This window comes from Trachemys scripta, chromosome 2, assembly GCF_013100865.1.
Source record: "Trachemys scripta elegans isolate TJP31775 chromosome 2, CAS_Tse_1.0, whole genome shotgun sequence".
NCBI lineage: Eukaryota > Metazoa > Chordata > Testudines > Emydidae > Trachemys > Trachemys scripta.
Window position 1 is genome coordinate 138,890,592 of NC_048299.1, and position 10,363 is coordinate 138,900,954.

Here is a 10,363-nt window from a genome sequence, read left to right on the forward strand (position 1 = left end):
ATCCCTATGATGCTGCTCAGTTCTGAGGTGTTTTACAACAGGAAATGGACCAGAGGGCTGGGATAGGATAGGGCTGTTAGTGTTTTGTGCCAGGGAGGAGTAAGGATCTATAATGCTTGATAGAGACTGCTCAGCTGTCTTCCTTCCCTGGGATCTGTGGAAGTGTTACTCTGCTTCATGTTAGGAATCATCAGGCACAGACTGTTCACTGCAGTAGCAGTGATTGGGAGTTGGGATTTCCTGGAATAGATACAGGGCAGTTCTGTATTGAAGAAGCTGGCCTGCTTTGAGTGCAGGTGGGTGAAATGCAGGCCTTTTAAAAACTAATCTCCTGTCCCTTACCTTATAAACCCTGGATAGCAGGCTTTTCATCTTTAGGATTCTAAGATGTAAAAAGTCATCTTAAGCACATCATGTTGTTGTTTTTATGGCATAGTTACACTCTGCTTGTTGATACCTGTCAGTAAATATTAACCCTTTTAGTCCTCTTATTTGAATATTAATTTCATTTACATATTAATTGTTCTCTCAAAATCTTTGTGGTATTAGCAAAGAGTAAGTCCAGAATAGTAAGTCCAGAGTGTTGATCCATAACCTGCAAGTGACCTCTATTCAGGAATTTCTTATGATTGAGTATTGGACCATAATCCATCATGATTGGCACCTCTGAGTCTATGGGAAAATAGATATTTAGGAAAGAGACCCCCTCAAACTACCAAAAGTGTCTAAGTTATCAGCAGGATTTCTTGATTTGTAAGGAACTATTGTTATTGGAGATGTTTTCTTTAATAATGAAATGGGAATGCATTAAAAGATGTTTTTGGGGAACTGCCAGTTGGCCCAACTGTTAGGAATAGTGACCAAGTTAGAATTCCCTTTTTGCTTTTCAATTATGTAACATAGTTACCATAAGGGAAATTCCATAAATAGTGAGGTAAATGAAAACATTAAAACATAACATGGCAAAATCTATCACAGGAAAGTGTTTTTCCATCCACAGAAGGTGTTTCTTTGTCTTGTACACTATAAAAAGTCAGAGGTATTGAGAATTAGACATCTCACCAGATACAGAGGAGAAAGAAACAAAGGTCAGGTCTTTTTCTTACATTGCCACATTTGGTGTATCTATTCTTTCTCTATTCTGTATAGTACTGTACTAATCTCTGATTAATAATCCTTGATTAAATAATTCCATTTGAGCCTGTTATTTGACAGTCTCAAATCATTATTAAATTCAGGCACACAGCATGATGTACTGACAACCGAAAGGGCCGTGCTGTGCCACTAGGAAGACTAATCAGCACTCATTGTATTTCAAGTTCCTAGACTGATTCATTGCTTGCTGATGGTGTGTATCACCAAGTAAAGCAACATCGACAAAATATCTAACAGCAAGGTAGCCAGTGCTTCCACTAGGAGGTGTAAGTGGCTATACTATACTCACAGCCCTCTGAGCCCTGCACTATTGGACACATGGTAATTAAGGCACCTGGTTTATTAAGAGTAGTCTTTAATAAAACCCTCTCACAAGCTGGCACTTTTGCCAACAAGCTAGCTAAACTAGTGTGAGTGTACATGGGGACTGGTAAGGGTCCAAACTGATTTAAGTTAAACTTCTCTGTGTAGATCAGGCTTCTAATTTTCCTGTAAAATATGCGGCAGGTACATAATATATGATGGTGTGTTATAAAGATTCCATTAGCTCTGCTTTAGGATGACCTGCATAATTTGCTTGTGACTTTGCCACTCATGAGTAATGCAGTCATCCCAGACTGCTGCTGCTAAAACCTTTATACCACACCCCATCTTCACATAATTTTTCTCTATTGCACTTACAGTTCCATGGATTTGATAGATTCTAATGGGATTCCCTGTTGTGAAGATAAGGAATATCCCTACAACCCATACAATCTTGCTGATAGGTGGTAATGTTGGGATATGATCTTTAGTTCTTGGTGCAGCCAAGGGTGTGGGCCATGGGGAATACAGGCATAAAGGTGGTTACAAGTCACTTTTGAACCTCCCACTACCCTGGAGCCACCATGTGCTCCACCTAGATCCCTGGAGTAAATTAAATCAGCCTGAGAACTACTGTAACTTCCACTGTCTACTATCAGTCCCAAGGAACCATTCTGGAAATCAGGAATATCCAGAGCATTGGGAGAACATGGCAACTTTATATGTCCCAAAGATCCCAGTTACAGTAGCTTTAGAAGTGCTTAGTGCCAGTAAATTTTCACAAAACTGTTGTCATACTGTTTGAAGTGGTTCACAACTAGAAGACAATCCAAACTGGCTTACAACTGGAAGACAACCCAAACTGGTGGTGTGTTCTATAATTAAATTCACAAAGTCAGTAACAAATGTGAACTCATGGATCACGATAACAGTCTTACCATGGAGTCACAGACAGTCCCCATAGGCTCTGTGGTCTATCTTGCCACCCAGACAAACTGGACTTGGTGTTAAATGGTCACTTATACCAAAAATCACACCACTTTCAGGTTCACACCACTTCCAGCCCCAAGAAACCAGACACTTACTACAGATCAACTGGAACCCTAGATCTTACACCAAAGACAATGCCTGTAGCCAATCCTGTAATAAACTATCTAAAGGTTTATTAATTAGGAAAAGGGAATAGGAGTTATTTACAGGTGAAAGCAAACGAACACACACACACACATATGAGTTATCATCTAAATCCTAAATGTGACACCATTATCGTGATCTGTTTATTCAATGTGTCTTTCAGGGCAAACCCAGAGGAACTCTACCTCAGTTTAGAGCAGGGGTCGGCAACGTTCGGCACGCAGCTCACCAGGGTAAGCACCCTAGCGGGCCAGGCCAGTTTATTTACCTGCTGACGCGGCAGGTTCGGCGGATTGCGGCCCCCACTGGCCACGGTTCACTGTCCGGGCCAATGGAGGCAGCGGGAAGCTGCAGCCAGCACATCCCTCGGCCCGCGCCGCTTCCTGCCACCCTCATTGGACTGGGACGGCAAACTGCGGCGAGTGGGAGCCGCAATCGGCCGAACCTGCCACATCAGCAGGTAAATAAACTGGCCCGGCCCACTAGGGTGCTTACTCTGGCGAGCCGCATGCCGAACGTTGCCGACCCCTGATTTAGAGTCTCTGGACCTGTCAGAGGTCAAATAGCAAAGAGAAAGAGAACATTTTCCTATGACTTTGTTTTATTTCCTTCATTCAGCTTCCAAGTTCGCAGGACGAACTTTCTTGCCCATAGTATTTCCCAGATGTGATAGGGCCATTAACCCATCCTTTTTATTGTGATGTTCCTTGGTGGCCTATCTGATTTTGATAGTCCTTCTGGATGGGTGACAGGGACAGTTCCTGTGACTGGGTTCACAAGTTTGGAGCAAACATTTTCAAAATTATAAAGCAAAGATTACATATTTTCTTATAGCACAGAATATAGACATTACAATGAAATTAGTGCATGCAACAATGTGCAAGCATTTCATAGAGTCAAAACACTAAATACATTCTTATAAGACTAATACCTATTTTGAGCAAAACTAACATACAGGTGTACTGGTCTGGTCTCCAGCTATAAGTTTGTAAATTCTTAGCTAATGCCTGCAGTCTTGGCAACAATTGATACCTGGTTTGCCAACATCATAGCTGCCCCATTGCAGGTCTGGATGTGGCCCTCTTAAAGTGCAGACATTGTGGAAGAGGGTGTGTGAAGAGAACTTGCTTTTGGGAGTGCATAAAGATGCATGCTATCCTTGTCTTTCTTTTTTTTTTTTCTCAGTCTGTGTACTTCCAGCAATGACACTATTCTCATAGCACCAAATATTGACAGCACCTATTCTACAAATAGCTTTAAATATACTTTGGAATGATGCTTGAAGAGAGTAGTATAGACAGTAGTAAAACATCAATGTGTGGACTATCCCAGATTATTACCCCTAACCAATGCTTTAAATTAGGGAGAAATTACAAAAAAAGTAGTAATAGGCCATATTTGATGTTGAGTGTGTGTGCCACTCTCATTGTAGTCAGCAGGATTCTCTCTTTTTTATTATAATTCATAAAAATAAAAAATCTGAGGGCAGAAATTTCTCTAATAATTGTAAATGGTTTTGAATGTATTTAAATATCCATGGCATAGCACAGTATACCAAGCTTTAGAAGCACTTTCAATTACATAATTTTTAATACATGCCACTTTATTTGAAAAAATTGTCTCATTTGGAGGTTAGATAACAAAATGGATTAGCTACAATCAGTGTGCCTACAGTGTCTTTTTAGACTCATCCTTAAATATATATATATTTATTGGTCAGTAAGAAGTATAAAAATCTCTCATTCTATCCCAAGTTGGTCTTGATATTTTACTTCCTATGAAATAAAGAAATACACATGAACTTTAGACTTTGGATTTTAACTATATCTGAGATATAGATAAAATATAGAAGTTTTACCAGAAGAAAGTAAATACCAAAAGGTAGGAGACATTAGGGTTCAGATGGAAGCAAATTATATATATTTGAGGGGGCAGAACCTTCAGTGGTTTTCCCACTTTAGAAATCTTGCTCCTTGCTGACAGTTGGACTATAACTATATTTCATAAACCATAAAGCTCCCAAGTTGCTGGAAATAAATTGATTTTGTGAAAATATGCGATACACAGGTTTTCAATATGGGTCCTGAATAGCCTGTCCCTAAAGTAGTTATTTCCATTTACACCCCTGACCTGCTGGTGTCTTTGGTGGAGATGTAGTTTTTCATGTACTTCAAAAGCCACAGATCTGTTTCCATCCCTCTTAATTTAATATAAACTGCACATGCTTCTATCAGTAAGAACTTCCATTTTTATACTTCTTCAATTTCATGACACCAATGGTTCTATATTTCACAGCATAGGGAGCAGAATGAAATTACACTGCTCTCAGACTTCAGAAATATCTGGTTTATGTGATTCAGGACCTCCACACAAAGAAGAGGTCAGTCTCAATATTTCCGTAAATGGCTCTTTCTGGAGGAGTCTATATGATAAGTCTGACAAAGTGCATGATTTGTTTTGTGAATGTTTGGGTGTGGAGTAGAGCAGAATATTTCCCCCCACTTCTGCAAGCTACGTGAGAGTGGTACAATGCAATTTGATAATCAAATATACAATTAAATATAGTAGAATGATATTATGGTTTTGACATTATCTAAGTGAGGCAGCTCTAAGTAAGAGTTGCCAAACCATCTTGAAATCCACCCTCTTACATCTTCCTGTTGCAGCCTCTCTCAAGGGGAGTTCAGCCTCTTAATAATCATGGGTCTGATTCTGCTCTGTTACAGCGGTATCACTAAGAGCAGCAATTGGCCTCATGTGTGTATATGTTGCAATAACTCACCACTACTATACTTAGTCTGAGTTAGACTCTAGCCATTGAAACTTACACTATCTTAATTTGATGGGGCTTTCACCTAAGAAATTAATATTTGGATTTAGTATTTTAAAACCATTTCTTCATTATGTACTTTGGGGTAAAGTTATACCCAAAGTTCCCTATTGTAATCAGTTCACTATAAGATAGTTGTTCCTATTGTTTTAATGCATAAATACTTAGAGATTTTCTGCACCTGCTCCAGCTCCTCCAACTTCTGTTGTTAATTGTCTTATTAGCTGCGTATTTTTTTAAGTAGATCTGCTGCTGTATGATGATATTGACGTACTGTGACCAAAATTAAGTCACAGGAATAGATTGCACAATGCTTCCCCTCATCCCACCCCCATATATGGTAAGAAATTACTCTGAAAGAATGATCCATATGGCCTCTTCTGGCTACTTGTGTTTATAAACAATAGAGGGTGAGTTTCTGTCAGTGGAAGTAGTTAAAAGTACAGTAGATGTTAACACACAGTTTGTCCAAACAATATTAGTTTATTACAGTATCAACAACACATGTTTAAAAGAGTCATTACAGTCTTCTTTGGCTGTGAGGCTGTAATAACTGAAATAATAATGATGATGGCTTGTTACTTGTATAGAATGATAACCTCTGGCACACTGACAGAGAACACATAATCACAGCTCATCCAGGCTCTTGCTTGTGTCTTAGACAGTACTACTGTCAAATTGAATGAAAGAAAATCTCAAATTTATGAAAAAAGAAGTCTGGTCTGGCTTGTTGATCTATAGTAGCAGCCATTTCATGGATGAATCCATAAGGTATTTCAGCTCCTTTTCTTTGTGCAGGCCAGCAGAAGATAGGGCATTGGGGCACAGAGCCCCGAAAGGGTAGAGAGGCAGATGGCATCTCATATAACTGTCTATAGGAATCTCCTGTAGTGGGTGTATGTAGGGTTGTCAACTTTCTAATTGCACAAAATAGAACACCCTAGCCCCGTCCCCTTCCCCGAGACCCTGCCCCCTTCTCTGCCTCTTCCCTGAGGCTCCGCTCCCGCTCACTACATTCCTCCTCCCTCAGTGGATTGCTCTGCCCCACCTTCACTCACTTTCACTGGGCTGGGGCAGAGGGTTGGGGTATGGGAGGGGATGAGGGCTCTAACTGGGGGTGCAGGCTCTGTGATGGGGCCAGAAATAAGGGGTTCAGGGTATCAGAGAGGGATTCAGGCTGGGGTAAGTAGTTGGGGTGCGGGAGGGTGGGAGGGCTCTGGCTGGGGGTGTGGGCTCTGGGGTGGGGCTGGCAATGAGGGGTTGGAGGGGACTGTAGGCTGGGGTGTGTGGCCGAGGGATTTGGAATGTGGGAAGGAGCTCTGGGTCAGGGGGTTGGGGTGTGGGAGGGGCTATGGGCTCCAGGCTGGGGTCAGAGATGAGGAGTTTGGGGTGCAAGAGGGGGCTCTGGATTTGGGGGTCTCAGGGCTGGGGCAGGGAGTTGCAGCTCGGGATGGGCCATGGGCTTACCTTGGGCAGCTCCCGGTCAGTGGCACAGCAGGGCTAAGACAGGCATCATACCTGTTGTGGCACCGTGCTGCACCCTGGAAGTGGCTGGCAGGTGTGGCTCCAAGTAGGGGAGCCAGTAGGCTCCACACGGTGCACTCACCTGCAGGCACTGCCCCCCAGCTCTCATTTGATGTGGTTTCTGGCCATTGAGAGTGCAGAGCTGGTGCTCGGGGTGGGGGCAGCGCGTGAAGTCCCATGGCTCCCCTGCCTAGGAGCCAGACTTACCAGCTGATTCCAGGGTGCAGAGCGGTGCTAGGACAGGTAGGGACTAGCCTGCCTTAGACCTGCAGCACTGCTGACCGGACTTTTAACAGTCCGCTTGGCGGTGCTGACTGGAGCCACCAGGGTCCCTTTTCAACCAGGCATTCTGGTTGAAAACTGGACACCTGGTAACCCTACGTGTATGCGATGAAACTAATGGATTCCAGACAAAACTGCATCTAATCCACTATTGATGGGAATGTTGTAATGTAGGGCCCTAGATTGAACGGGTAGGAGTGGTAGAGGGTGGGTTCACAGGTCCTCTTGAGCATTGGGGCACCAAAGGGGGCTTGGATGACTCAGGTGAAAACAAACACATCAAAAATAGAGAAATAAAAGCAGATGCTACATCTGAGATTTTCTGAGTATACATAGTAAGCCAAAAAAAGGAAAAAGAAAAAAAAAACCATTGGCTATAAGTGAAGTGTGTTACGTAGGCAGTTATTTCATTTTGGGTTTTAAAACCAATCAAGTCTTGTTTGCTCCCTCAAGATGAAGGCTGAAATAATCCCATATAAAATTTTTGGTCCATATGAGGCCATTCCTTCTTCCTGTTCAACGGGAGAATTTTTTATGAGTCTATATTTGAACTCTTCACTTTGGTACCTGGTTAGCCAGAACTCACCCAGATGCTGCTATGGCTCTGTGTATTTTGGCTGAGTACCACATCTGTTGGGAAAACCATGAATTTTTACAGTAAAATTACCAAATAGCAGAGTATCAGATTAGAGCCAATTCAGCTCCTTCCTTTTGACCTCTGTGTAGCTTGTTTAACTGTGGCTAAATAAGAGGATGAAATCTATGGGCCATGAGGTTTTAGTGTTACTTACGAGTATGAGTTATAGAGGAGATATAAGAAAATACTAAAGTTTTTGGTCGTAAATTAGAGTTAAATTAAGTACCTTACAAGAAAAAAATCCATGCTTCAGTATGAGGCTGCCTTATTTCAGTGACTGTGGAGGGGGAGTTTGCTGAACACCTTAATTCAGTGTTCACAGTTCATTTATGATGGCTGATCCTACTTACACTGAACTCAATAGAAAAACTTCTGTTCACTTCATTGAGCTCCTGATTGGCCCATAAACTGTCCCCTTGTTATACATATTGTGTGTATATGTATGTGTGTGTGAGAGAGAGAGAGAATACTTGATTCTTTACAATGTTCTGTTCTTAACAGCAATCTGACAAACTGAAAGATCCCACTGTTCTGTCCCCACTGTTGCTGCACTACTCTCAACTGAGGGTTTTGTTGATAAAGGGAAATGGTAGTTAGACTTTGGTATGTGCATCATACTGCAAGCTGTAAGAGCCCTTTTGTAGGGGAACTAATACACATTTTTTACCTAAGTTCCTTATTACAAAAAGGTGGGATCACAGTTCAGCAGATTGCCAGGTTGAGGGCTTCTCAGTATGCAAACGTTAACCCAGAATTTGCTAAAATTAATACATTTTGACCACTTTCATATTTAAAAAAAACAGACCACTGCTTGTATGAAATATTTTTTCTCAATGTAAAAATGTAATGAGATGTCTCCATTGCAATGTCTTCTCTCCCCAGTAGACCAGTTGTTTGCTAATTGAAATGAATAAGACCATTGATTATTAAAAGGTTTGCCTAATATTTTCAGCTCTTTCTTGTCTTGTAATCCTTGCACAGGGGCCATGCTAATCTTCTCTGTATCTTTCCAATGTTAGTATATGTGCTTTGACAGGCAAATACATGGCTCTTAAGGTACTAACTGCTTATGGCCGATGCTTCAGCAAGACAAAAGGACACTATGCACAAGTACCTATTAGTATGAGGTTTCCAACATTTACCTGCTACCGTGCAATGTAATCTGCTATATTTTATGCAAAAGAGAAACTGATAGAATTATCTTTCAAAATATACTTTAATGTTTGCAAGGGAAACAAATAGATAACCTTCTTCCATTCATGGTTTAAAAAAATTCAAGGCAGTTAACAGAAAAGTTAACTATTTATGTCCTGTCAACTGTTGCCTGGGTATCTGCATATACATTTTAAGAGTTATATTAATTTAGGGTTTATTAGTGTGTTGGGAGATATTAGAAATGTTGCTATAAAACGGTATTCTTCATATATGCAGACATGTTTAAAATTCTATTAAACATCATAAATTGTTTAGAGTCAAAGAGTAGGCTTCATATTTTTTTTTCTTTTGAAGTCAATTGATGGTTTAAAAACTGCTTTATTTGTTCCAACTTGGGGAAAAAATCTTATAGATTTCAAATTTTCCACTTCACTTCACAACAAAAATATGACGTTAAATTTCTAATACCAATATTTATGGAAACAAATGAAGTTCTAGTGGCCTATCAGTGTAAGAGTAGACGGAGCCGTCATAGTTAAAGATTAAAAATAGAGAAGTATATCAAGCAATTTATATTACTAACTTAGCCCCCAATTCAGCAAGCTATCCCAGCCCGGCCCCAAACATTGGTGCAGCCGGGCCCCCAGGCCCTGAATATTGTTGGAGTCCGGGCACCATGGGCCCATATAACTCGCCGCCCCTGCCGCCGAGGAAAGACTTTTGTGAGAAATAATGGGCACTCTATCAATTTAGTGATGTATGTATATATAGAGGATATTTATAGCTAATGTGGTTCTGACCAAACCTGTGCAAAACCCATCCATTTCTCTTTACAGGGGGTTGTGTAAACATGTCAATTTTGGTCCACCTGGGTTCATAGCTTCATGTTACATGTTAAGTTTTAAGTTAAACAAACTCAGAATCTCAATCAAAACTCATTGCAAACTACCCATTTACACCTTCTGTGTACAAAACCAATTTCCTGATACTCAGAGGTGCAGTACTAGCAGCTCCCAATGATCTCAAATGGAATTGAGATCAGCATCTCTGCAAAACAGGCTACTTGCAAACCCCCATTTGACCCATGTTTGAGCAAACATTTCATAATCTGAAGTGAACCTTTTGTCAAACATAGGTTTCCAGTTGTTCTGGTGAGTATCATGTTTTGGGGGTTTCTTTGTGAACACTTTAATGCTCTAATCCTAATATGTCTCTTTTTTATTTTTACCATTGGGGTAACTCCACTGAATTCAATGAATTAAGCACCTGTTTTCTTGTTTTCAACTCTCTTATAGCACCAAGCATGGTGTTGCAGGCATTCTCTGTCTTAATCTCAAAGTTGT

At 40.9% G+C, this 10,363-nt stretch overlaps 1 pseudogene; it reads right to left on the minus strand.

Annotated features, from left to right (window-relative positions):
- Nucleotides 1-8,805: 8,805 nt before the first annotated feature.
- LOC117874020 lies at nucleotides 8,806-8,905 on the minus strand (annotated as a pseudogene).
- Between the last annotated feature and the right edge of the window lie 1,458 nt (nucleotides 8,906-10,363).